At 36.0% G+C, this 24,116-nt stretch overlaps 1 protein-coding gene across 3 annotated transcripts in view; it reads left to right on the top strand.

Moving 5' to 3' along the window:
• Positions 1–10,081: 10,081 nt before the first annotated feature.
• Positions 10,082–24,116, top strand: part of Xirp2 (xin actin binding repeat containing 2) — a 64,606-nt gene continuing 50,571 nt past the window's right edge. For 2 of the 3 annotated variants that reach the window (XM_057755226.1, XM_057755224.1), the window contains exon 1: positions 10,082–10,213. The gene's annotated coding sequence lies outside the window, so the exon portion shown is untranslated. Of the gene's footprint in view, positions 10,214–14,607; positions 14,646–24,116 lie in introns of those variants that run through there. The other variant, XM_057755225.1, reaches the window with a different exon arrangement.

Genomic DNA, 24,116 nt, shown 5'->3' with positions numbered 1-24,116 from the left:
ATGCTAAGAACAGACAGAATAGCCTTATATACGAATAATATGTATCTATAATACTTTAAACAGACTAAGAAGTTTACATTTATGTATTTAGAAACACACATACACATATGTTCATAGATCACACACCAAAATAATTAAAGACCAAGAATTTGAAAAAGAGCAAAAAGAGGTAGCATGCATGGGAGGGTTTGGAGGGAGAAAAGGCAAAGAAATGATCTAGTTATATCATAATCTCAAAACTAAAAAAAAAATCTTATTTTAAACAATAAAACATTAAGTTAACATTGCTGTTGTGTTTTCGGGATACAAATAGACAAAAACAGATAAAAACTGAGAGCATAGCAATTTAATAATCAAGAAACTACAGTTTTCAACCGATTTTCAATCTCAAAATGCACAAAACAAAAAAAATAGTGGAATTACAAAAATTGTGTAACAAAATAATTGAAATGTTTTAGATATATGCTTAAAATAATAACTCAAGCAATAGAAGCAAGAATATACAACCCTCGTTAAACAATACATTTTTCTACTCTTTTGATCCTCCAGTTCCGGAAAGTGACATGTCAGGATACCGACTCCCAACTTGAGATGCTGCCAAAACCGTCTGGGAGACTGTTTGTTTACTTCAACTCCTAGTGATGTAGAGTTCTGTGTATTAAATTAAATCTAAAACTTGGCATTTTTCTCAAATCTAAGATGATAGTTTATTGGTTTCAACCAGTTTAAGAACTATTATTCAGGGCTATAAGAAAACTCGCAAGCATTTCAATTAAATTATCTCATACAGAGCATATAGTAATTAAATAAGATAGAAAAATGCTTACTATAAAATATATTTTCAGAGGGCTAAAAACGTCTCTTTCCTGAAAATAACATGGCTCATACTTTCTGAAATTATCCAGCCATTAAGTGCCAAAAATATTGATTAATGTTTGTACAGCTAATTCTTTGTAAAGTAAAAGGTATTTATTAAGAAAGATTTGGAGAGAAAAGGAAAGTACAAACTCAGGGAGGCAGGACGGATAGAAAATGTCTATTTCTCTGTTTATATTAATAGCTAGAATTTTTGATTTCAAAGATAAATGCATGAAATTGATTTAGGATACTAGGCCCTGAATAGAATAAAAAGCTGGTTGAGTCGCAAGCTAGCAAGCTGAAACGTACAATAGGGCTGTGCGCGAATCAGAAGACAGGCTAACCATATGTTATATAAAGTATTTCCTGGAAAAATCAAATAATGTTATCTGTAAGTAATCCTTGAAGCAAAGAGTAGTAGCTCCCAACCAAACCCCATTCAGATTTGCGGACTTGGAGACATACCCAAAACACACCTCCATTCCTGAATTTGCCGTAAATCCTTTAAACTCATGAAAATTGCAAAAATCTCTGGAGGAATACAATAGTATGGTCTCATAACATCCCCAAGATTAGTATTTAAACTTAAAGATAGAAAAATAACTTCTCTTTGATTAAACACAAATTTGTTTCATGTAGTTTTAAAGTTAACTATAAAAACTCAAACCTCTACACTGTAAGAAATAATTGGAAAAACTGCAGAATAATGTTGCACATCATAGAGCATTTATAAGGAACACTAGAAAGGGAAACTCCAAAGTATTAATATAAGAATAAATTATCATAAATGCATTTAAACTTCTGCTCCATAAACAATACGTTATCTAATATTAAAAGACTGGAAAAATAGAAAGAAAAGTTCACAATACTTATAACCACCAGCATATTAATATGTTCCTATCAAGAAAAGAATCAAATATAAAATTAGGCAATGATTAAGAACCAAAGAAAATTGGAAACAGATAAAAATCATATGAAAATGTGAACAGCACTCTTAATAATTAAGGCAATAAACATTATGATAATACTCAGACACAACCTTGCTCATTTGAAGAGCAAAGACAAAAAGAGTTTCATAATGTGTGGCTGTGGACTGTATAAAGAAAGATGTTTGCAGCAGTACAAAAATAGTATAATCTCTTGGGAGATATTAGCTTAATTAACATTCAAAATGTCACTCAGTTCCACATCAACTTTAATCTATTTAAACTAAAAGAAGGACTGCACCTGGAGTGTAGTCATTAATGATGCAAGATATATATTATGCTATTGATTTTTACGAAGAAAGATTAACACAACCTATATGTCTATCATATCTTGGAGTGACTGCATAAATTGGCTTAACCGTTATGATGAAATATTCTATATATTTAATAAGAGTGACAATGTTCATCTGACAAAACACAGAAAATTTCTAAGGTGTTTTAACTTAGTGTGTTCTTTTAACATTTTATAGAAAAAATTAAATGCATCTATCTTACGCAGGTGATTTTTTTTGTGTACCTTCAGCATATCTTATTCCTCCTGGATTTTGTCCATTTCATGAAGACAAACTATAAATACCTACATTTTCACCAGTTATTGGTGTTTTCATTTCCTTACATTGTTTTTTCTGCCACCTCCCAATAAAAGAAAGAAAAAGAAAAAAGTTAAATTGTGTACTCTCCTTTTGTTAGAGTCTTTTTTATAAAAAAGTAGATTTTTTTCTCACACAATATATTCTGATTATATTTTCCCTCTGCTCCACTGTTCCCAGATCTTCCTCCTTTCCCTTCTCCTACAGATGCACTTTCTTTCTGTCTCTCATTAGAAAAGAACATGATAAGATGAAACAAAATTGTTTTAAGTTGGACATGGAAACACAACAGGAGAAAAAGAGGCCAAGAATAAGGCAAGAGTCAAAGACCTACTTATTCTCAAAATCAGGAGTCCCATCTTCTTGTTTTCTGAAAGTATCCATAGCCTTGGGCCTACAGTGGATAGAAGAAATAGATTTATTCGAACCCTGATATCTCATTCATGCTTTGGTTTCCCAAGACATTCATTATGTTATGGTCTTTAAAAGTAAAATGAGAAGTCAAAGCATAATTAATAAGCAATTGATTTATGATCTAGATCGTAGCTGCCTATTACAGTAGGCAAAAGGTGGCCTGTGAGGGAATCCTCCACTACTTTTGTTATCCCCCATATAGCTTTTAAAGTCTTAAAGAAAGTACAAGGTTTTAAACATATTGTTTCTTTTATTGTTAGTTTGTTTTTGTTTTTCAAGACTGGGTTTCATTGTGTCACCTTGACTATCCTTGAACTGGCTCTGTAGACCAGACTGACAAACTCATGGAGATCTGCCTGCCTCTTCCTCTTAAGTTTTAGGATTAAAGACATGTGCCACAACCATCCAGTTAATTTTTATTGTAATGTACTTACATCATTTATCCCTTCCCTTTACTCACTTCGGTCCCTTGTATGCACTTCGTGTCCTCTTTCCGTTGAACTGTTGATACACACATGCATGTATGCGCACACGTGTGCGCACGTGCACACACACACACACAAATACATAACTATAACATGCCCAATCTGACTAATGTTCCTGTTCCTCCTGTATAATGTTACTCCTGTGTATGCTTTCAGAGAATAATATTCTTGTTGGATAATTCCTCTAGCTCTCAACATTTTTTTTTGTTTGTTTCCTGTAGTTCTTTCTCTGGAGTTGAGACCCTGGAAGCTTTCCCCCTTCTGTGTTATTATGTTCCTTGGTGTCATCCTCTGTCAGGTAATATTTAGGCAGCCATTTTTGAGACTTTATGGATATAGCTTTGGAAATTTCTAGGAGACACAATCTCACACCAATCTCTTGTTATAATTTATCCAGCCTCATCCACAATGATGTCTGACCCTTAGATGTGGAAAGTTGTGTTGTAGATGAATCTGTTGGAGCAAAGCTCCACGACTGTGCACTTTGATGGATCCAATGCTTAGATATCTAATAAAGTTGGTGTTATAGCCTAGCAACATTACAGCAACAGAAAATGATGCCAATGTCATCTTCAGGTGCTTTCTCAAACATAACCTAAATTCCTATATCTCATCGGCACTATCTGTGTACCTGAATTTAATAATTCTGACATGTTGCATCCATCATACATACTTAAATAGCATGTTATCTAAATGGAGTATATGATAAAAAACTAAATGAACAATCAAATGGATTCATTTTTCAAAGGGAGAAATTGTAAGATAGTCAAACATAGTTATAACTTGTAGAATATGGTATTTTTCATATATAGACTCAATTTAACAAATAGTTGAACATGAACTGCGAGGAAAGGCAAAAAATTATATGATTTTTATTTGTTTTTTGAAGTTTTCATATTTAAACATTCTTTGAGATATCACAAATTATATAACCTAAAATATTACTAGTAGTGTCAATGATTTGGCTGTAATTTCTTTTTAGAAGATAGTAAGATTAATATTATCTCTTCGGTATGTCGTGAGGAGTAATTGAAATACTGCATAAAAATGACTTGTCACATTGTGGTGAATTCAAAACCATACTGATGTTGATAGAGTTCAAACTGTAGACTTTGCTTTCTTGAAAGTTTATTTTTGGAAAATTTCTTCAAGACATATTTACCTATGTTGAGTAATTTTGTGATGCCTCTCAGATGTGCCCATGTACTGTGAATTTATGAACTATAAGTCTGTTGAGCATAAGGCTTTATAATTCACTTCCAGTACATAATAGACTATCAGTGCACATCCAGTGCCAACCACACACCCATGTGTGTGAGATTGGTCATGGATTATGTTTTTCAGATATCAATTTAAATGATGCACCTGAAAATGATTTTCTCAAATACAAACCATATTTTTATGAGCCCTGGACAGAATAACTGAAAATGACTGGAGCTTAGAAATAAGAATTAATCTGTCAATGTAAAATGATATCAAAACAAAGGATGAGAAAATAGACACCCTGTAGCTAAAGGCTTAGTGGTCATGAACATGATGTTTTCCTTTTCCTTCTCCCAAACATCCAGGCTTATTTTAGGCTCTCAGTGCTTTCTTTCTCCTTATTTGTGTAAAACCACACAAATTTGGCATTTTCCTTTTTTTTTTTTAGCTTTTAATGATTCTTTATGGATTTCACATCATGCATTCTGATCCCATTTATCTCCCCATTTCCTCACATTTGTCCTTTGCCCTTGCCAACCTCCTCCTCAAACAAAACCAAACTTAAAAGAAAAAAAACAAAAACCAAACAAACCAAGAGAGTGGGAGAAGATCTTGTTGTGGAAGTTGTAGCGAAGCCTGTTGGGTCACAGTTTGCCCTTTAATTCTTTCATTTTTTACTTGTAAAATATTGCCTAGAAACATTTAGTATATTGTTTTATTGGCAACAAAAATGTATTGGGTTCACTAAAACCACAGAAGTAAGTGTTGTCAATAATGATACAGAACTCAATAATGATATATACCATCCACATGGTGTTCTTGAAAAAGTTGAATTCACGAGTACTGGGGATTCTTACTTACAAAGTATTAATCTACTCTCTGTGTCCGTTACACTTTCAGGAATTAATTCACATGACCATTTGTTAGTTTGTTTTTCTGTTTGCTGCTCTATTTATCCTGGAGTCCATTAAATGAAGATGTTTTACCTACATGTTCGCATAAATTCATTATTATAGGATATAATTATTATAGGATATAATTTTTTTTTTTTTTTGGTTTTTCGAGACAGGGTTTCTCTGTGGCTCTGGAGCCTGTCCTGGAACTAGCTCTTGTAGACCAGGCTGGTCTCGAACTCACAGAGATCCGCCTGCCTCTGCCTCCCAAGTGCTGGGATTAAAGGCATGCGCCACCACTGCCCGGCCCTATAGGATATAATTTTAATGCTGGTATATTCACTGGGATGTTCCTCCATCTCAAAGTCAAAATCAAATTTATACTTTTATTCTTAATGTGCATTAAGCAAAGTGAAGAAGTTTATGCAAACATTATAACATAAATCAGCACGAATAACACTTTCAAAGTCAGCCATTTTACCCCTCAGAGCACCACATAGATAAACACTACAGAGGGAAGGGAGACACTAAAATAATAGCATTTGATATTTCAAACTCTCTGCTCGTCCTTCCTTCTGCACACAGTATTTGCACAGCACCATCTCTTTAATGTACTTTGAAACGAAGCAATGAAATTTGACAGAGTAACCTAAGATCGCTGTTAACATAATTTTAATAGACAAATACATATGAAATGTATATACATTTGTGAATATGTAATTTCATGTACTTAAAGAAAAAGAGAAACTGTGTCGTTTCACAGTTTGCCTGGGTATCTGCTTGGAATTTTGATAAAGACAGTCCAGAAGACATTATTAAGTGTGGACAAAACCCCATGATAGGTTTTTCTCTTCACTGAAATAAAGTCCATAAATATGAAGCTGCTCATCCCCAGGAAATGCTCTAACAGACCACTCTGCTTATGCTGAAACACGCACAATGTTTGCCTCTAGAATCTACAGGTTGCATTTGAAGGTAACCAAAGAAGAATTGTGTGGCTTCCTTTGTTACAGCGTGTAAAATACCTGTGAAAAATGCAGCTGAAACAGCGAAGTGAAAACACACTAAGGTACTACAGCCTGAAACGACATAATTGTCCCCATATTTTCTTTTATTTTGAGGCAAGGGCATTTTATTGCCACACAAAAAAAGTAAGCTCCATGGCTCCATGTGGTGTTTCTTCAATGACCATTATTTTCTCTGGATTAGATTGCTGCTACAAAGAGCAGACATGTCTCATTGTCATAAAACGGAACCGGTGTTATAAAAACATCTTTTTGTTTTACTTTGTTTTTTTGAGACAGTTTTAATGTGTAACAGCCCTAGCTGTCCTGGAACTAGCTCTTCTAGACCAGGCTGGCATTGAATTCACAGAGATCTGCCTACCTCTGCCTCCTGAGTACTGGGATGAAAGATGTGTGCCACCTTTGTCCAGCTATTAAAACATCTTAAATACCATATTCTGTAGATCTCTGAAATGTTTGAAGATGACCTGTCTATCTAAAACATATTTTGGGTTGACCTTGAAAACATACCTAATGTGACTACAACTTCATTTATACTAGGTGATTAACTAATCTGTATTTCTTTATTATCCTAAACAGTTGGTAATAATAACTTTCAAATGGCCATTAAGATGGGACTTCTCATATCAATTAACCTATTCAAGATTTTGTTCCACACAGGGGATTCTAGTTTCCATCAAGCTGACAATCAATATTGACCATCACATGCAACATACAGTGCACAGGAAAGAGAAACTAAAATAGAACTCTTCCTTCCAAATGCCAGTGTGCCAGGCTAGATTGGAAAGGGTTCAATGGGACCTAGCATGTGTTTTTCTTGTCATTTTTTACTAAGAACATTCTCAAACATATTCTTTCTTTTCTCTAAAGTTCTTTCATTCTTCATTAGAAAATTGATACATAATCTAGTTTAAAGGATAGAAATGATCTGCAATGAAGTTCTCAATGTGAAAACTATTTTTATTTTTTTATATTGAAAAACACATCATTTGAAAATCCCTCAATGTGTGCTCACAGGGTGAGTCAAGAGGATCTACATTTGGCTTATTACTCAAGTGTTTGCAGATGTCTTTGCCCCAGACAGCCCCAGCTTACACTGTGTAGTGGCATAGTTATTAATAGTGTTGATTTCACTCTCTGAAGTCCCCTGGTTTGCATTGTCAAGTACATCATCACCCTCCAAAGATTATGAGATATGTTTTAAAAGAGTCATATATACATAATGACCTTCTCATGCATCCTTAATATCGTGACATACTTTTAGTGTAATTAAAATTTAATAGTTAAGAGTTGTAATTAATCAAATTCAGCCACAATTTATTTTACTAAGAAAAATAAATTTATTATTTATTTTATTATTCCTGCTCAAGAAATATCTAAATGGGGTACTGTGACACCTATACTATTCAAAGCAGATTCCTGGTCCTAATGGCAAGCAAGTATTTTATATATACTGAGTAGTGAATTATTTATTCTAATTATACAGTTGTTAGATGGGCCCCTTTGGTCCCGAGATTACATATATGGTAACTGAAATATAGTTGGCCCAACTTTAAATCAGGCGCCTCCTGTCTGTGGAATGCCCCAGTAGCTTATGTTGATGCCCTGCACTGAGTGCCTAGCTATTGCTGGCATGCACTGAGCCTACATCTTGGCATTTATTAATATGGGAAAGGTTTTGTCCCACTCAAAACTTATTCCCGTGGCACATAATAATGTTTGGAACTTTTAAATTATAGGCTGGATAAATAATGTGAACCTAGGGAGCCAGCAGCATTAAGTTCAATGCTCATTTTCTGCTTACAATTAATTTTTATCTTCAAAAAGGTTATTTAACTTTCCTAATCCTCAGTTTTATAGAAAATAATAAGTGTGAATGTGTTTTCTTTTGAGAGCAAGAGAAAATAAATACAATTAACACAATAAAATCTAAGTCATAACCCCTTTATATGGTCCAATGTTATTCTTAAGGAAAAATTACAGAAATAAGAAGATATATGAATTTTCTTGTGAAGCATCAATGGACTCCTCTTAGAAAGGTTTTAGATTCATAACAAAACTGAAAAAGAATGCATGAAATTTTGTGTTTACCTCTCTGTGCATAGACATCCTCATCATCAATGTCCTCAAACAGAATAGAACATTTATTATAATTTTGATGAACCCACACTGACACACTTTGATCACATAAAGCCTATACATTAATATTGATTCACTGGCATTGGCAGGTGTATAAAAGAACATATTCACTTGTATGGTGTCATTGAGAAAGACACATGTTCATCAGTAAAACTCGAAATAGATTACACTGACAAATCTTATGGATATTCAGTACAATTTAATGAACTTTTCAGGGTTAATAAGGCTCAGTATCACTACTTATAATACCTTTAAATGAAAACTAATATTGTATATGAAAAAAACACATGCTGCTCTTCCTTGAACATACTGTGGTTAGACACTTGCTTATATTTTGGATGTAATAAGCGTTGTGTCAGGAAGATGCTTTCTTCAAGTTGGGAGACAATTTCCTTTATTTGGGTTTGTTGGGAAGCCAGCTGGATACATAGAGGACACCACTTGAGAGAAGTTACAGAAGAGATGAATAGCTGTTGAGCTGCGTAGTTTATATTGACTTAGAATGTGTTAGACGCTGGCAGCAAGAAGCTGAAGGGATCTGAAGAGCAATGCTAGTTGGCTAGTTGACTTCTATCTGTCTCCAGTTAGGCTGACAGGGTGGGCTGAGACAGTAGGATGGTAGCAATAGGTGCTAAACCGAATTATCTCAGGAGCACGTGTGATGACGCCTTTTCCTGTCTAGTCTTCCTTGTGCCATATAATTTAAGACTAATAATATGTTTGTTTGTTTGTTTGTTTATTCTCTCTACAAAGCCTCTCATTCCTTTCTTCCTTATCCTCTGCCACCAAAAAGAAAAATAAATAAATATCCCCCTTTACTTCTAAACATTACAGTACAGTTTTGGTTTATGAGTGAAGACTTGAAAAAAATTACCTATCAAGAGTATGTAAATTAAAAATTTAAAACAAATGTTCTATTTTGGTCCCAGGTTTATTCCTCTGTAATTCCAGCCTTCTGAACCTGAGGTAGAAGGATCCCAAATTCCTTGATAGCCTGTTTCACACAGGGAAAGCCTACCTCCCATACAAAGGAAAAAAAAATAAAGTTTTGCCTCCAAAGGACCCAAGTTAATTATCACTATCCCAACAGAATAAATGGCATTTATTTCCTGTCACTTTATTTTCATATCCTTAACTCTTAAATAAGTAAAGCTATCTTTATATGGAAGCAATTGAAGGCTATAATCGTTGCACCTCTTTCATAATTTATTTCTTATACTATGTTGGGGAGTTCAGACTTTGCTGTGGTAGTGGCTGCAGAAGGCAGCGTGATTGACGGCACATGTGTGAGAGCCACGCATACATTGTCCAGGACACTACTAAGCAACATGCCCTCAAAGACTCACTTCTGAAAAGAGTGGTTGACTCAAGCCCCACCTATACAGAGCTCAGTTCCTAAAAATAGGTGCTAAGTTGCATCCTTTGGACACAGGGCTAAAATAAATTCACCAGTCCCATCTCCTTGCTTCATTGACTTCAGTGGAGCTGGTCTCCACTCTGCTGGTAGCTTTCAGGGGACTGGGAAATTGGCTGTACGTGAAACAGGAAGGAGCCTACTAAGTGAGGTGTTGTGAGTCTATAGAGCATCGCCGCGGAGTTAGGGTGGATTCTGGTACAAAGGTATGTGTAATACAGTCCTGTGTGTGTACCAAGGTTACAACATAGTCTATCACTGAAGTGCAGTGAAATCTAAAAGTCAATTGTCATCATTATAAAGCTGAGCAGTTTGGATTTGTTCTTATAATTGTGTGTAGCATTGTTGGATATGAAATCGAGGACCTCATATGTTAATTTCTTTACAATAAATTACTTTTGTGTTTACTATTAAGGAATAATAAGGCCATAAGGGAAACAAAAAAAAAAGATTTGTCTTTTAAATTAAAAAAGTGAAGAAACATGAATGATATTTCATGGAATCTAATGAGGGAAGTCTGAAATACTTTCAACTGCTTCAGCATGCTCAGAGAAGGGTAGGAAAGTTATTCTTTCCCAGACGTAGTTTGATTTTGTGGGTTTTGCTCTAGCTGTGGGCTTATGTCCTCCTGGAGTCTTACTGGAGTAAAGATTAAAGAATCAGGTTCTTACATGTTTTTCAGAATTAAGAAAAGCACTGCCAGTTGGATCTGCCAGCCCTAATTACGGCAGCTACAAATTCCAATAGAGGAGAGGGAGATTGTGCTTTGAAGGTATCATGCCCTATATCCACTTTCAAATGGATTTTTTTTTCTATCTCCAATTGCCTGTGAACACCTTAATTTGGTCCTGTTGTGCTGTGTTTAGGTGTTAAGAGACTGAAGCGATTTGGAAGTGACTGACATTAGACGAGAATCTCCTAAGACACGGTGCAAAAGCAAGGACGCTTTCAGATTGCATAATGCAGGGTTTAAATTTAGCCAGCTGGTGCTGAACGAACTGAAAGATATTTTATTTTTACCAGAGCTCTATTTGGTTACGGACAAGCAGTGGATTATTCGAAATATTTTAAAATTTTATGGTAAAGTGCCAAAGGACAAGTAAAATGTTTACTTCTACTGTATGCAGAGTTATGGATTTTTTTTATATATATATAAAATGAAAGAACACCTGTTGGGAGTTTTAGACGCTATTCCAAGGGAGTGGAAAAGGTTGGGGCAGAAATTAGAAACTCTACATTGTATGTTTAAATATTGCCGGCTTCTTTGCTTGATATTTGAATGTTTTCCCTTCCTGGTATCAACACATCAGCTAAGAACTAGATCCGTTTTTAAATATCACTCAGTGTCTCAGATGTCTGCAATGTGGCAAACTGCCAGATGCTTGGGGGAAAACGCAGTCTGGAGTTCCAACGGAATGGCGTTTCTTTCATCCAGCACTGGGCATCTTTTAGGTGCAGCTTCCCGCTAGACCCTGAAAAAAAAAAATGAAAGTCGACGTTCTGTAATAATCACGGGATGTTTTGGTTCCGAATATGTTCCTGCAAAAATGTCAGCACAGGCCAGCTGTCACCTCTGATTATAGAGGGCAGGAGTGTTGCCTTTATCCAGGTCTGTTTTGGGGGAGAAAGCCCACCAAGTTCATGGATAATTTACTGTGACGTACAGAAGTGCTGTTTAATCTAGAATTCCGCCTCTCACTCTGAATTTGTTACAACTGAAAAACTTCCATGCAGCAGCCTGTTTTCACTCACTTGAAAACTATTAAACTTAATGGAATAATTTAAGGTCAATAGTTGATGATCACTTCCAAACCTGCTCTCTCTTTCCTCCTTGCCCCCACCCGAGAGAGAGAGAGAGAGAGAGAGAGAGAGAGAGAGAGAGAGAGAGAGAGAGAGAGAGAGAGAGAGAGAGAGAGACTCACCAGTATCTAAAGACGATCAGTAAGGTCCATTAGATACAGCAGGAAGACATGTAATTTATGAGTCAGGATTGACAAAAGGTGCATGACACTGTAGTTCCAAGATGTTTTTATTAACAATCTCTGTAATAGTTGCAATTACCATGTCCTTTTTTCTTTGCATCCCATCCAGTCTTTTAAAAATATTCAAGTTACCCTTTGAAATTCAACTAAGTTATAACTTGCCTTTTCTCATCTCTAAAAGAAACATTGTCTCATTCAAACAATTCTTTTATCTTTTGTAGAATGGTGGGAACCTCACCATTTACAGATCCAGAAAAACCTTTTCTAGATCACAGATCTATTCCATCTAGACATGTGGTTTTTATCTGGTAGCATTAGGTGTTTTGTTGTTCGATTCCAGAGACTCCTCCTCACACATACATTGCATCCTTTCCCAAAACAAGTAATTCTCCTACTCCCTGATTCCAACGGGACATCTTACTGACTCAACACAATTCTGATGCTAGTGTTTCACCTTAGAAAGGTCCCCAGAAGATAGACTGAATCACACAAGATAGCTCTACCTTGGATATCAGCTAGAACCAAGCACTCAGGTTTCAGGTGTTTCTCCTAACAAAGTATTAATTCATGGGTGGCCACAGACCCTACTCAAGTCCGAGAGTGAAAATGGCTCATAGCACTTGGAAGTGTGCTCTGCTTGCTACCAATGTTATTCTAGTATAGCATAGAAGAGATGCTCATTGCAATGAGAAAATGTGAGAGTCCCTTACCCAGCTCTCTCCTAAACCTAATGTATCTCTGGCACAAACAGGTCCACAGAGGTGGTAATAGTGTTAATCAGAAAAGTAGCAAGTCCTGGGAAAAGTTCCACAACCACAAGCAGCAAGCATAGAATGTCTGTGGAAGCTAGAGCAAAGGAAGAATACAAAGCACTATCTCTGGGGGAAGGAATTATGGCTTATTTCTCTGCAGCCCATACGGTGTCAGGTGTTGGAGGAAGCTGTGAGACAGGACAGATGACCAAGAGAAGAATCTACTCTGGAGAGCCTGGATATTACGTAGCTCTGATGGATGGACTCCCTAAGGGTTACCACCTGGGGCTTGGAGTCAGGCTTCTGTTTATTGTTATGATTAAATGTTAATATAAATATTAAATTATCATGTTCAATATGTTTACCTGGTAAATATACTAACTACATATGGGGACGCAGAATAATTTGGAGAGATGGCTCAGCCATTAAAGGTTAGGCTCGCAAACAAAAATATAGAATATACTTTATTTGTATATCTCAGAGCTGTTTAATGATTAACAATTAACTGAGAACTTTCACAATTTTTTTTCTATTATCATTAACACAGAAGTTTACCAGACCCTTAACTTGGGGTTTCTGTGGTAGAACTCAGTTTGCATCCTCTCTCTCCTATGCAGAAGTAGGAGGTGGGCAGAATATACTAATCTTATCCCTTGATCCAGTTTCTGAGCAAGCTGCTGACATCCTAGAGCTAGGTCCCACTCCCTAGCCCACATTCTCGGGTCGGGTCATCTGATAAACAATATTATCACCAAGGATACTCCAATGGATTCGAAGACAACAACCAGGAACAAAGAACAGATCTTTGTTTCAAAATCTTCGGACTCTATTGGAATCTATTTGTATCCGTAAAAGCATAAAATGCAAGAACAATTAGGACATAAAGGTAGCGAAGATTTTATTTACTTTGAATGAGCAAACATAGATTTTTTTATGTTTCTTTTGATATATAAAATGACAGTGACTTCATATTTACTGCCTTTTGACATTTTGGGAACCTCAGTGATGGTAGGGAAAATAGTCTGGAGTAACGGTTCTCAACCTTTGTAACGCCAAGACCCTTTAACAACCCTCATGTTGTGGTGACCCTCAACCATGCCATTATTTTCCTGGTTCCTTCATAACTATAATTTTGTACTGTTTTAATTGTAATGCAATTATTTTCAGAGATAGTGTATTTCCAAAGGAGTCATGACCCACTGGTTTGGAACTACTGGTCTGGGGAGGGGAGCACAATAAGTAACCCAAATTTCTGCTGAAGTAGATGTACCTCTTAAAATATTGCCTAAAATAATAGAAAACTTCTTTGTTGGTAACGCAAAGAACCTCCTGGCTGTTTCAACAACATAAATACTAAACTAGAGAAGCAGAGACCCTGGAATGAGCTACCCAAATAAAGTCTCAAGACAAAACCCTTAGAAACCCACTCCCTTGAGCTCAGCTTCATCTGGGTTAGTGCTCTTTCTTGGAGTGTCCACAGTCCTGCCCTACACATATGGAATCTACTTAGAAGGAAACCCATCTTGATAAATCCTTTGTTTTGCTTTTTTCCCTGTTTTATTTTTTTAAGACATAAACAGCCTTTGTTGATTTTCATGCTGTGCTTCACGTTTCTCCTGAAATTAAAACAAATCTAAAAGGGGACATGATCACATAATCTGCTCCATTCCCTTCCGCTCCAGTTTTACCTCAGTGTTTTTGTTCCTGCTCCCTAAGATGAGAACCTCTCCCTCCCTCACCCCTGCCAGTCTGTCTTTGAGAACTTGTCATTTTTCACTGCTCCTTTCGGATGAGCTGTCAAGTCCATCTTGTCCTTTCATGGTTTTCTAATTCGATGCAGGTTATGTCTGCATTGCCCGGATGTGTCTGGTTGTTGAAAGTAAATAGTTGTCAGAGTGCTTCAGGTATGCATATAAGGTTGAATAAATACAGCACAAGAATTAATTGTGGGGACCTTATACTGTTTCTGTGAGGATCCAATGGTGTCTTTCCTTAAGTTGGAATAAATTGGCTTAGATGTTCCTACATGGTTATTATTAGATTGAAAATAATCATGTCACGAGTCTAATGTGTTTGAAGGCGTGTTTTAATAGTATAGCTCTTCCACTCACAGGCTTGATATGTGTCAGAAGTTCAATAAGGGGAGACTGAATATAAAATAACGTTCAGGTAGCAATTGTTATTCTTGTTTTTAACTTATGAGAACTTAACTGTAATAAAATGGCATGAGGTAGACCTCATGCCATAAGGAATCTGGAATTTGGATAAAGGACCTAATAAATTATAACTCATCAACATCACTATTTGTTTCTTTTTATAAGTCAACACTGAATTAATAAGAATTCAAATGTGAGTTAACTAACTGATATCCCACTTACACAAATAATTAGAAGCACATGAACAATCAACTATATAATTAAGTTTGCCAGGGAAACAATGAAAAGTCTTTTTTGTAAAGTTAAGGTTTCCCTGTTGTAAAACGCTGCTTTGTTTGTCCTGGCTGCCCAAAACTGAAATAATCACACAGAAACTGTATTAATTAAATCACTGCTTGGCCTATTAGCTCTAACTTCTTATTGGCTAACTTTTACATCTTAATTTTACACCTTTCCATTATTTTATATTTTACCACGAGGCTTATGACCTACCAGCAAGGTTCCGGTGTTTCTGTCTCCAGTTGCAGCCCCATGGATTCTTTCTGACTCCACTCTCTTTCTCCTAGCCTTCAGTTTAATTTTCCCCACCTAGCTCTGTTCTACTCTATCTCAGGCCCAAAACATCTTCTTTATTCACCAATGGTATTCACAGCATACAGAGGGGAATCCCACATCACTTCCCAAATGATTTGTCTGTTTGGTATTTTAGACTTTCTGAATGTCTATCCAGTGGTTCTAGTGAAGTGAGTATAGTCACAGAAAAGGAAAGATTATAGTGAGTTCCTTCATATTATAAAGATTCTCAGCTACAGCGTCAAACATTTCCTAGTTGCATTGCCTCTGCTTCTGCTGCACATAGGCATTCCCTGCATACTACAGAGGGCAGAAGGCAGAAGGCAGGTGTTTCTCTGTTGGGAAAAGTCCAGAAGGAGTCTCTACTGGAACAAAAATGGCAGCACAGTGGATGGCAAAGGGAAGCCACCAGCAGTAGCCAGCATGCGGACATTTCTCTGCTCTGCACCTTCCCAAGGTGCTCAGAAAAGAGGCAGGACCCTGTGACTGCCATGACTTCTTTAACAGGCAACATCCGCTGTGTCCTGCAGGAATGCAAAACATTTATTTTTAGGGGTGGAGTTGTCTGAGAGCATGTCCACTTTCAGCCACTGACTCATTCTGGAGCAGAAATAATTTCAAGATACATCATCTCGCTGTCATACAGAGCTGGACAACAGCAAGGCTTTGGCTTTAAACTTTCAGAAAAGAGAAATTTGGAAGGCATGTTTCCATATCTAATATACTTCCTTTATTTTTCAAACAAACAAACAAACAAACATATTAAAATCCTAATCCATCTCTGGCAAATTTTAACTCAAAACTATTATTTCTAGCTCCCCATACTTCTAGAGATAAACAATAAATTATCTCTTAAAATTCCATCCTTACCCTTTTTATATCTTTTTCACCCCAGTTTAACTGATCACAGCTTCTTAACGCTGCCTTTTTGCTCAGTTTAAGTTTAGTTACCTTTACACGTGCATTTGTGTTTTTGTATTTTGTTCATATTCTTTTCATAGTAGAACCTATGCTTCCATGTTTTTCTCTATTTTTTCAGATTCTTGATCAAAAATCATTTGGCTGTTCAATGACCTATGGGTAGTCCTCAAATAACAATCAGTATCTATGGTATTATAATGATACATCATGTTGTTTTGTTTAAAAATTAGGGAGTCCAACATACTTTTGTGTAAATATGGTATTGCTATAGCTTAATATTAAATGTTAATAATAGCAAGACAATTTTTAAAGAATTATTATTCTAAGTGTATATATTGAAAAGGAGTTCCAGTATTGGTATATATAATGGCATTTATGAATACAGTTTTTGCATTTTTATCACTTAAAGTTAGAAAATGTTCGTAAAAATGTTCTCTCTCTCTCTCTCTCTCTCTCTCTCTCTCTCTCTCTCTCTCTCCTGTCTGTCTCTACCAACCTCCCACCATTCATTTCTAAAATATATATTTATGAAAGACCCATAAAATATGTCCCTTGATTCTAGAACTCTAAACATCCTTGAAGTGTGTGAAGTTCCTTCAGTTGACCTGAGTCACACATACATTGCCTCCAAGAGTCACATGAAATCCAGATCACATTGCTCTAGAGACTAGAAATGCTAATGGGTTTCCCCTAATAGGTCAAACATAAACAGTAGCACCAGCTCCTTGGTTTTCAGTTCTGGTTCCTACACTGATCAACTGTTGATATTGAGCAAATGAACAATATACTCATTACCTAATTTGAAAATTAGATGTTCGCAGATTTTCTTACAGTATTGGTGAGGATGGATCCACCCATATTTGTGAAGTGACCACATTCATTCCTGGCACATGGTAACAGAATTTGGCATTTCATACCATGATTAGTATTTAATAGTAACATTATTGTAACATAGTCATCATTGCCAGTATGTTCCCAGGAAGCAAGATAAAAATATCAAAGTTGTAGGTTTCTCTGTATGCTTAATCTTCAGCATAGCAATGATCCAGAAACCTGTTTAAGAAGAAATTGTCTGCTTGATTGAATAAGTTGTTCTGTTGTTAAGGCAATCCTCACTTTTCACAGATACACTCTTCAGTTTAAATTAAATTTCTGTGCTTGCTGGAGTTGTAGAAAGCTATTAAGTGCCCTCTTTCTATTATAATTATCCTAACACTTTAAATGGATAACTGCTTTGTTATTCTCAGTGGCAGCATCAGGTTACTTCAAGTAGCTAAATTGCACCCACCTCAGCCCCTGTGGCTCCAGCCTTCCGTCTGGAAGAACCAATGTCTTAGCCATTGTTCTATTGTTGTGAAGGGAAACCAAGACCATGGCAAATCTTATAAAGGAAAACATTTTATAGGAACTTGCTTATTGTTTCCGTGGTTTAGTCCGTTATCGTGGTGGGGAGTATGCATGCAGGAGAAGTTACTGAGAATTCTTTATCTGGATCCATAGGCAGCAAGAAGAGACTCTGGACTTGGTTTCAGCTTTTAAACATCTAAATTCCCACCCGCAGTGAAACACTTCCTTCAAAAAGGCCACACCTCCTAATCCTTTCAAATAATGCTACTTCCTGGAGACCAAGCATTCAAATCTATGAGCCTATGGGGACCAGTCTCATTCAAACTACCACAACAACACATAGCCACGTTGGATCTTGTCAATATTTTGACCGAGTTGTTGCACTCAAAACACAAATTTTGAATCTTATTACATCTTTCATTCCTCAAACACAATGGTAACTGATCATGACCCTCAGGCAACTCTATGCATCCTCAGCCTGAAGTCACATTATGCCTCCTCTTGCCTTGCTCACCTCTTTTTCTCTGTATTAAGTCCATTCACAGTTACTGAAAGATGGAAAAAGACTTCTCACTCAGGAAAGGAGAACCTAATAGGTCTGGGAACCAGATTTTGGGAATCTTTGGGAATCTGTAGGAGACTAGGCAAAACAGAATCCAGTCAACCATTTAAGAGAAAGCAAAAGATAATGAGCTCATGAAACAAAGCAATGAGGCAAGAAAATCATGAAGAGTAAAAGAAATCACATGAGCAGAAATAAATGGGATTCCAGCTGTGGCTACTCACAGCTGTGCTGCTAACATATAGAAGGCAAGAACATGGTCAAAGGTTCAAGGCCTGTCAGGATTGCAAAAAGAATTCCAGGCCAGCCTATGTATAGAGTAAGATGAGATAGAGGGTTCCTGGGAAAATTAGATAGGGAGAGTAAGGACTGGATATGATCATAGACACATTTGGTACACATACGGAAATTTTCAAGTAAAATCAAGGAAAATTTAAGAAACAACCATAACTTAAGAAGTAGGAGGATAAGATGTGGCAGGGCACTCAGATCATGTCCTAACGGCATGTGCTTCTTGATGAAGGTCAAGATCACTGTAGAAGTCTTGGAAGTTCGCTACTTCTGATATTTGGAGGAGTTGTGAATATTCAAAGCAGCCATGTTAGACATAGTGTCTACCCACCCAGCCTGGGCCTGCTGTCAGCTGTCACATCTGACATCCATTCACAGATATTTTTTGTGTGTCTGTATATGTGGTGTGTCTGTGTGTATGTGTGTTTAGATATTGGTCTGAGCATTTTATTTATGTCCAGTCTAATCCTCTCAACAACTACATGCCCACATCTGAAATTTTATAAAATTGGTGTGTAAGAATGTTTTGAATTTCTCCTTCTATGATCCTTTTCCTTTGGCAGCTGAGTGTTAATATTGGTGCAGTTTATCACATAGTCCTCAAACCGTGCACTGCTAGTGAGTGTGACTTAGGGTTTTGTGCCAAATTGTTTCTCCTTGGCAAGCATTCAGTTCACAAGTGTCCAAGGACACCCCCAAACCCAAAATTCAGAGATCAAAGGAAACACTGCTTATGAGTACATGATCCTCCAAAGATAGATGGGTAAAGTTTTATGTGAATGTGCAATGCATATATATACTAGTGTTGTATGTTTTATGTGAGTGTGCTCATGCACACTTGTACTGGTATTGTATCTCCTGTCTGTACTCCACTCACTGAGAGTGGTGATGAATACATGACTGGGTTTGGAACACTTAATTAGCAACAATTTTCTAATAGTATTTTGTGGGTATCAAATAACAACAACAAAAAAAATCTGTCAAAAACCAAATTTGTCAGGAAGACCTTTTATATTTGGCAAATTCAGAGAAATTGCTCCATTTTATATCCTATCTTAATAAGTGCAAAATTGTGAACCTAACTTACTTTCTATCCTAACTTGTATAGCCAACTCAAAATTATCTTTTAGATCTGGAAACATTTCCTTAGACAAACAATTTAAGCTTTTATATTTCTCAACCTTATAAACTTAGTGTCTCTTATATAAGTTTGTTTTCTTAATTTTATAATATTGAAAACTATAACTATCTCATTTGCAACTTCATCAGAGACCTGAGAAGGAGAGACTATTAAACTACTTTTACTCTTTAGACTGTTTCTAATGCTGTAGCATTAGGAATCTAACATCACAGATTTCTGTTGAAATTACATATTGAAGTAGGATGCAAAGGGTATTTAGGTCATGGTAAGAGTGACAGGGGAGACTTATCCAGAACAGGATCAATTCAAAGTTGATACACTGGAGTTATTTATTGTAGATTTATCTGCAATGATACCTAGTGACAAAGGATATATCAGTTTTCCTGCAGTGGAGTGTCACTGGGTATATCAACCGCACTCTAGGTAGCTTTCATGTCAAGGATAACAGGACAACACAAATGATCTCAGTGATATATTTGTCAACTTTTATTTTTGTTTTGCTTAATTTGGGTGTGTGTGTGTGTGTCTGTGTGTTATTGCTCTTTTATCTACTTACTTTGTTTTTCATTTTTGTGTTTTTGTGAAGGTTTGTTTATGATTCTATTTTAATTTTGTTTATATTCTTTATTCTTTTTAAAAGAAAGAGAGAAAGAATCTAAAGTTGGGTGGGCAGGGAAGTGAGTAGGATCTGGAAAGAGTTGGATGAGGAGAAAATGTGATCAAAATATACTGTATAAAATGTTTAATTAAAAATAAAATGAATTATTACAGCTTTAATTTATAAGCACCTTAGCTTTATTTTTTTAAATATATTGTTTTTACTGTACACATCATCGTCTCTTTCCCCAGATGGGGACAATAATCAGAATGCAATATTGACAATGCACACAGCAGAACAGGATGCCAATTGCCAATTATTTTATTATTACAACCTATACCTTTTAAGAAAAGTAATATCTCACAAGGGATTCTTTATATTTCTGCTTGCCATTGTAGTTCTAACATCCTATCCAATAGGAGCTAATATAATAGTCATATTGTTTCGGATGCTTTCAAGGCTTTGTGTGGAATTTTCCTCAACACATTAGTACTTTTAAAAAGTGAAATGATTTCCAGAAATAAATAGGTTTAACTGGCAATGGCGCATTAGTTAAGTGTGTGTATATGTGTGCGTGTGAGCACACAGGCTTGTGTTGCTTCTTTACTTGATTTCTACCTTTACTAAATAGTGTTCAACAGAGAAATTAAACACAATCAGTATGGGCTTCCTGCTTTTATTAAGTCTACCAGTCATTTATTTAAAAAGAAAAAATTATCAAAGCTCACTGCAGTTTGTGGACTTGACAGAGAAAATATTTTAAGTTAAAACTTCCAATCACTAACAAGTTAGCTCAAATTAAGGGGCTGGATTTCTCTAAGACAAAATTGGATTTGTTCAAGTACATTTTACTTTTAAAGGAAATGTGTTATTAGTTGAAGAACAGTCACCATAGCATGGCTAAGTTAATGAGATTTATAATTTGGTGAGCTGGACTTTCATTATGGTTCAACAGAATAAATTCCAGTTTTTAGTGTTAAGAGAATGGTGAAAATTAAGGGAGAGTAAAGAATTGGGGAATTCCTGAAAACGGAGGAGGGTTTTGCTGAGTCAGTATGCTCTTAGCATAGAAATTGCTCCACTAGACAGTAAATAACTAGTTTGCTAATTTCTGCATACATTCTGATGACTTTAATCTAAGCTTGCCAGGAAGATATTTGCCAAAGCTGCAAATCATTAAGGTCTCCTCTAGTATATTCCAAATGCTTGGTGTTTGGTCTTTGAACACATTGTTGGTTAGTCGTGTCAATTTGATTAGACTAGAAACACTCAGTTTTGTAAAAACGATTCTGAATTCTATCACAAAGCTTCCTGAGACACATAGATCACAAAGGGTCTGATCTAGCAGATGGATCAATCCCTTGATGGAGTTTTATTTTCAGAATGGACGAAAAGTGGGGGGTAGAGCCTCCTTAGGGGAAATAGGTCACTGGAAATATCACTGAGGACTGTGTCTTGCCATTTTCTCTGCTTCCTGACATTGATAGGAGCTATTTAGTTCTACCGAGTCTTTCCCAACATGATAGACTGATACTCTGAAAGTACAAGCAGAGTAAACAGTGCTTCTTAATAAGCGATGCTCTACTTGGGCGTTGGTCACAAAACTGTAATCAGTACAAATGCTGATAGCACTCTTGACACACACAGACACACACAAAAACAGATCAAATGATCTATAGAACTTGCTCAAACCCAAATGCATGATTGTTTTAGGAAAAGACACATTTTTTGTGTGTGGTTCATCCATCTACAAATGATATGTCTATGCCCAAAATGTTAAAGACTCTAGTGGTATATATTTTAATCTATTTATGAGACATGATATTTTCTTTTAAGCATAAGTACATTTTCCCATGATCTCTTTAGGCTGAAATGTGCATATTGGCCTCCTGTTTCTTAATACTCAATTTCTGGTCTAGAGAAATAGAAAGAAAAGAAAATCCTTCTCAGAAGACAGACACAGGAACACCCAAGACAGAGGATTAGGGAGATGAGACTCAGAAAAATGTAGGAGGGTCCGAATGAAGCAGCAGTATGTGTAATATTTCAAAAACAAAGTAGGGAAGAAGTTTACATTTAAAGGCAGAAACTCAGTAAGAAGTGGAAAATGTAGAATGATATGAATACTAAGATTGTTCTAGAACAAAGACCTTAGGAAGAACAAGATAAAAATCTATTTAAGTTGAAGAAATCCATAAATAGAAACAGTCTGTACCCAAACTAATCAAATACAGCAACATCTTTTTTACCTTTTTTTTTTACAAAGTAACATTTTGAAGTGCGTGATTATTTAGGTAGCAACACAAACAATATGAGGAATCATATAGAAGAATGGCAGTGTCTTCTATGTCTCTTTAGTGAATAGCCAGAGGGCAACAGGGACTGGAAGAGTTTACTTACTCTTGATCATGGGCCTTTGGAAATTAAAGCACACAAACAACTCTGTAGAGTTATTGGAGTGATTTTTTTTTATAGGTTGTAAACCATGTGGAGCAGGAGGGAACATGAGAAGTCATGTGGAGAAAAGCATGGGCCATCCTTGAAGTGTAATATCTTAGGATAGCTCTGTGCACCGTCTGTTTTCATATGACTCTTGGTGGTGCAACCTTGGCTCATTGTCTAGTAGTAATACACCAACAAAACTGACTTTTGAAATCATATACATTTTATGAAATAATTTTTCTATTTTCATATTCTTGTCTTCAGCAGTATAGTCATATACGTAGTATGATTCCTTGCTATTATGCTATGGAGTTGCTTTGCTAACTCCAAATTACCCAATATTACATGTCTTGTGTCCTCCTTGACTTGGGCATCATGATGTAAAGAATAATGTTCCTTAAGGTAATGGAAACATGAGGTTTAGATAAATCAGAACCATGGCCTACCTTTGCCACATGCTAATTTTGCTGGTTATAACTTTCCTTATTTCTCACAGTAGATCTACGTACCCATACACCATCTATGAATCTATGAATCAGGCCTTCTTCCAGGATATATAATAATACTTGGTGGTTGGAAAACATAAAAATCATTTATTTTACTCTAAGAAAGGTACTACGTGAAATGCTTTAATTTTATAAGATTACATAAAGTCTCCATAGGCAACTGTCTAGGTCCCATTATATAGGTAAGAAACAGGAGGTTTTAAGACATTTAACAATTGATTTAAAATCAAACATTAATTGCAAGAGGAAGAATGAAAATCGTAAATTACAAGTCCAAAGCAGATTATTAGTCTCCTTGAACTCTGTCTTTCCAAAGTAGGAGGTCCAGCAAAGACTGAGTGAGTCAGATTCATACAACTTTTTCCTAGAGTGTGTTACATGCCAATGCTACAGGAGAGAAATGGGAAGAACTCCAAAAGGAATCAAATAAATGTTTTAGAGAAGCAAAATCCAGCACATATCCCAGGTTTCAGGATCAAGATCTTTCTGACTCAACTTTTCTAACCTGGAATTTAATGTGTTACTTCATGTCTGAGTTAGAAGTATAATTTCTAAATTTTAAGACCTGTTATCTAAGTGGGGAAAAATGGAAGGGAAATTGTGTTGTCGTTAAACTAGTTGTGATATTTTAATTCCTTCATCATATTGGACTGTATTCATTTTAACCTCTTTATATGCAGATAAGTTTGGTTTGGGGTGTTGGTAAAGATGCGCAGTATGTATCCCAAATTCCTAATGGTAACTCATATAATGATGACTGAGCATGACACCTTGGCATGACTGGCCATTTAGGATTTTTTTGTTTGATTCAGAAACCAGCAATAGAATGGCACAGTTA

This window comes from Chionomys nivalis, chromosome 22, assembly GCF_950005125.1.
Source record: "Chionomys nivalis chromosome 22, mChiNiv1.1, whole genome shotgun sequence".
NCBI classification, from domain to species: domain Eukaryota; kingdom Metazoa; phylum Chordata; class Mammalia; order Rodentia; family Cricetidae; genus Chionomys; species Chionomys nivalis.
Note: the sequence above shows the minus strand (reverse complement) of the source record. Positions and strands in the feature narration are given on the sequence as shown.